Genomic DNA, 5500 nt, shown 5'->3' with positions numbered 1-5500 from the left:
CTCTAGCTTCTATCTAACCTTCTGGAGGTGTCGGAAACTTAGAAAAGGGAGAGTAGGGGTCTGGAGAACTCCAAATGGTAGGCAGCCCCCTGCTCTCACAGTGTAGCACTTAGAGCATCTGGAGCCCCCGTCTGCAGGAGCCCTTGGAGACTGGGAGGGCAAAGTTATCTATCTAATCAGCCAGTTGTCTGTTTGTCTGTCTGACCATTTGACCATCTGTTTGTCTGTCTCTTACCAAGTGGGTTCAGATGAGCTCAGAGCCTGGAGTCCAGGTGGGGAGCCACCCCACAGGTCTATTCAACCTCCCAAAGCCTATTTGGGGAAAGGAGGCTCACAAAGTGTTCTGGAGGGGTCGTTTGTTTGCTGTCAGGGTGAGCCCTAGTGGCTGAGTTGGGAGCAGATGGGCTGATGAAAGGGAGGTCTTGTTCCAGAGGAAACAGACAGCCCCACTTCCCAATCTTTTTTTTCTTCACCCGTGATCTGCCCGAGTTCCAGCCAGAGACCATGAGAGTGTAGAGAACCCAGAGTGCATAGAACAAGGACTCTGCCACCCCCTAGGGGACAGCCTGGCAGTATCTGCAATGGCCACTGCCCCTGTCCCAGGCCAGTTGTGCTCCTGGAAACCTGCATGAGGGACTGGTTTGTTTAACAAGCATTTATTGAGCACAAACTGCATACCTGACACTGTGCAGGGCAGGGGGGTACAGCAGAGAACAAGACTGATGTGTTCTCTGCTTTCACGGAGTTTATAGTCTGCTGGACAAGGCAGGTAAGAGGTCTACACACAGGGCAGAGAGTGTAGCTCTTAGGATGGGTCCAGGAAGAGTTAAGAGCTAGGTTCATGAATGGCTTCTGATATTGGCGTATTTGCCCTATGACAGATTTTTCTATTCACTTCAATAAGACCATCACTCACCTTTAAATTAGATGAACAACATGTGTGCCTGTATGTAGTACAATGTGTCTATACAGGTAAGAGTGGCACTTTACACAAGATAAATGGTCCCCAAATAACTATATATTGAATTTCAGTAAAATCAATCATACTTTGATTATACAACGGGAGTTGGTTCTTTAAAGAATTATGACCTGAGCCTGGCTGATGGTGATGATAGCTACTACTTACTGGTCTGTCACCCACCCACCAGAGTCTGGGCCAATCAATTTATCCACCTTGTCACACCCTGCTGCTCCCATTTTACAGATGGAGTAACAGATTCAATGAGATTAGGCAGGTTGCTAAGGGTCACAACTGGTGATAGCTCTGCTCTGATTCGAATTGTGTTGTCTCTGACCTGAACCCTGAGCCCTTAACCAAACTCTACTGCCTCCCCAAGTATCAGTAATATGAATGATCTTTTATATTTGCAGAATGCTTTGTGCTCAGTGAAGACTTTCATATTCATTAATATCCATCATCGCCTTTGATCCTTACAGCAGCCTCAAGTGAGGTGGACAGATACGGTGATCCCCACTTTACAGATTGGAAAACAGTCCCAACTAGTGTGATGACTAGTGGATGGCCAAGATAAACCTGGGACCAGTTTTTCTGATTCTAGATCCTGCTGTGCTTGCCTTCGTTTTACTCTGGTCTGTGATTGTTGAGAAGTAATAGCAAGGATCTAGACCACATTATCTTCCTGCTGTTGTCCCTCTTGGCAGTTTTATCCCTCTCCCTGAAATCTGTCCCCTTCCTGACCTCATCTCTCACTGTTCTCCTCACTGACTCCACTCCAACCAGCTGTTCTCCTTGTTCCTCTTGTGCCTGGAATGGTCTTTCTCAGATAGCAACATTACTTTTTACTCACCATCTTCAGTCCTCCACTCAGATGTCACTTCCTCAGAGAGGATTTCCCTGACTACTCTATAAATTAGCAGCCCCTGACATTCCCTAAGGAGTCCTGGGTGACACAAATGGTTAAGCACTCAACTACTAACTGAAAGGCTGGTGGTTGGAACCCATCCAGAAACACCTTAGGAGAAAGGACTGGTGATCTGCTTCTAAAACATCACAGCCAGCCACCCTGAGGGAGTGAATAGTTGGACCTGTGGGCTTGGGACCATGGTTGCTCAAGCTCAATTGGCATAACATACGCACAGAAATATTGTTCTACATCCTACTTTGTTGAGTAGCGACTGGGGTTTTAGAAGCTTGCAAGTGACCATCTCGACGCAATGATGGGTCTCTCCTCGTCCAGAGCGAAGAAGAGTGAAGAAAACCAAAGATGTGTGGAAACAGTCCAAGGAATTAGTAGACCATTTGATCCTTAGCTTATATGACCGTGAGACCAGAAGAACTAGGTGGTGCCTGGCTACCACTGTCAGCCACTTGGAGGGGGATTGGTGCATGTAATCCTGGATAGAGTAGGAGAACAATGTGGAACAAAATTCAAAATCATTGAAAAAAAAAAAAAAAAAAAGACCAGGTTTATTGGTCTGATAGAGCCTGGTGAGACCATGAGACTCTGGTCCCTAGTAACCCTTGGGGTATGGAAGTGAACTCACTCCTGTGGTTTCCAGCCAAACAATAGACAGGCATGTAGGGTAAACATTAAATCAGGTAGATACACTCCTTGGAGTGATCAGTCATGGGAGAACAGAAGGGAAGTGTTTTTGCACAGGAGGACAGCTCAGAGGAGTGGAAGTACATAGGAGGGAGAAGCACGCAGGAAAGAGGTAACTACAGGGAGGAAGTGGGAAGAGAGCTGTTGCATTGTGGGGAATTGCAGTCAGTATCATGAAACAAAATGTGTATGAACTGCTGTATGGAAAAGGAATTTGCTCTGTAAATGTTCACTCAAATCACAATAAAAATTTAAAAACAAACAAAATAACTGTCACAACCTTGAAAATCCTATGAAGCACAGTTCTACTCTTTAGCACGTGGGGTTGCCAGAGTCGGAATCAACTCTATAGCATCTGGCTTGAGGGTTTTCTTTTTGCATTCCCTGTCCTTTAATTATTATTATTTTCTTTTTTTATCACTTATTGCCAACCTGGCCTATTTTATGTTTACTTGATTTAAAAAAAAAATCTGTCTTCCTCACTAGAATACATGCTCCATGAGGGCAGGACTTTTGTGTCTTTTGTTCACTTGCTATAATCCATCTCCTGGCATATATTTAATGAGTATTCAGAGAACATCTCCTGTGTGTAGGAAGGAGATGGTAAAGCACAGCCATCCCTGTTCTGTGTCCTTGGGGTTCTCCCCACCCCAGGATGAGCCCCATGAAATTTCTGTGGGGTGTAGATACTGCAGATATGTCCATACGCACCCATCCTGTTCAGCTGGCATTGTCCCCACATGTCCCCCACCATACCATTGATGCTTTATAAATGTACTAGAGACTGAATGATGTCACTGTAATGCATTTTGGGAGTAGCCATGTGGTTTATGCACACTTGAGTTGCTTTGAATGCAAACCTGACATCATACTGAAGGCAGCAGCGAACAACATATGCACAGTAAACAGGCAGAGACTGTCTTATTGATTAACAGATGAGGCCTCTATTATCGATTAAAGCTTGGCGAGAAAATTTATCACTTTTAATTTCAGGGCTGCCAAATATTTCTGCCTCTGAGCCAGCCATTACAGAGACAATTTAAAGGCACAAGCCTCCTTTGAAGAGAAGATTTAGTCTACCTCTGTCTTCTCAGCTCTCTTGTCTGCATGGCACTGCCTGTCTTTGTGGTTTAGCTCCCCCTAAAGATCTGGGAGCTCTGGTAGCATAGTGGCTAAAGCACTTGACTGCTAACCAGAAGGCTGGCGGTTCAAACCCACCAGCCACTCCTTGGAAGGAAGGTTGGGCAATCCTACTTCTGTAGTGATACTGCCTCGGAAACCCAAGGAGGGGCCGACTCGACGGCACATAACAACAACAACAACAACAAAGATCTGGGGGGAGTCAGAGTCTATCTGGGTGAGAGTGTGGAGAGTATATTGGAGCTTCATGAATGGGGGCCAGCAGTGGGGCCAATGTTTGTGTGTAGTGAAGGTTCTGACCCAGTCACTCAGGAGAGGGGCCTTACACATCCTCAGCTCAATTTCATGACTTGAGCAAAGTGGAGGTGGCCTTTGAAGGCAACCCGTTGTGGTCAAGTTTGGACTAACCCAATACCATTTGCTAGATGTTGTGTACTGATGTGTTTTTAATCTTCATCTGAACGTGTCTGATGAGACACATCCTACCCCTTATCTCCTGGTTTCTCTCCTCTCTTTCTGCTTCCCCATCATTAAAGCAAGAAGCTACTCCAGCCCGCACTGATGGCTGTTTTCTAAGAACTCTCTGCGCCATATCTCTTTGAAGCCAGCGGTAGTATTAGGCCTCACACTCGACTGCAAAGCTGGAGCTCAGTGGTCAGCCCCTAGGGCACCCTTCCCAGTCTGTGCTTCCCCCCAACAGGCCTCCCCTCTCCCCCTTCTCCTTTAGGGAGCTGTGAGAACTGATAGAACCAAAGAAAGAAATACAATTAAGTCAGATCCTTCACAGTTCCACAGAAAATCATTGATGGCTAATGATTTGGGGCTGGGACAGGGGTGGGTTATAATTGTAAGGGGACTGTGGCTTCATCCAGTCCTCATCTTCCCACTCTGGCCAGCTGTGCTCTTTGAAATACTGTGGGTGTTTCTAGTGTAAGGTGATGAAAATGGTCCTGGCTTCCCCCTCTGTGAACACATGATGTGACTGCTTTGCCTCCAGCCATAGATGGAATGTTTCTTGACTCTTTCTTAGAAACTCAACAAGGTACACACCAGGTGCTTGGCCCAAGGGTGCCGTGTAGCTTGAAGAGATGCCAAGAGGTAATCATGGTCACCTCCCTACCGCCAGGCTGAATTCAACTCAAGCTACCTAAAGACAAATGGCAATACTTTGTTTAAAGCTCTTGAGGAAAAGAGATTTCATACCTTCCCTGGGGTACTTTCTCACTCTTTTGTTCAGCCTGTCTGCAAATATTTATCGAGCACCTACTAAACAGTATATCCTGTGTGTCATTACAAATATTGGAGCCAGTAAGCCAGACAAGGTCCACGCCCTCCTGGGACCTCATCCTAGAACTAGTCCATGGTCCTAATACCCTTCATTGGGCAAGAACTATTTCTTGGTTTTTAAGTCTGTTCTGGTACAGCTTGGCTTTTGAGTTCTATTCCATAAGTAGGTGTTATTACTTCAAGGCAGATTTTTTCAAACTTTCTAAAAAGCAGTGTAACTGGGGTTCTGGCAAGATGGCGGAGTAGGCAGAAAGACTGCACAGACCCTCTTCAACAAAGAAAAGGGAAACCAATTCACATAGACACAGAAAATAATCTTGGACTCCTGAGCCTTGTAGGGAAGGATATAGAAGTGGACTAAACCCCAACTAGCAGAAGAATTTGTGTGAAAATACCAAAAAAGGAGACATATGGAGCTGCGGTCTGGCAGCGATCCTGACAGCACAGACAGCTTGGAGATTCCTGAGTGTTGGTAGGACCTAAGAATTAACCTAAAAATCAGCCCTGCT

General features: G+C 45.7%; 1 protein-coding gene across 1 annotated transcript in view; it reads left to right on the top strand.

Moving 5' to 3' along the window:
* Positions 1-5500, top strand: part of ZBTB16 (zinc finger and BTB domain containing 16) — a 247814-nt gene that overhangs the window by 159899 nt on the left and 82415 nt on the right. The window lies entirely within an intron of this gene.

The sequence above is a fragment of the Orycteropus afer genome, unplaced genomic scaffold, assembly GCF_000298275.1.
Source record: "Orycteropus afer afer isolate SDZICR_OR568_19922 unplaced genomic scaffold, OryAfe1.0 scaffold00036, whole genome shotgun sequence".
In the NCBI taxonomy this organism is placed as follows: domain Eukaryota; kingdom Metazoa; phylum Chordata; class Mammalia; order Tubulidentata; family Orycteropodidae; genus Orycteropus; species Orycteropus afer.
Note: the sequence above shows the minus strand (reverse complement) of the source record. Positions and strands in the feature narration are given on the sequence as shown.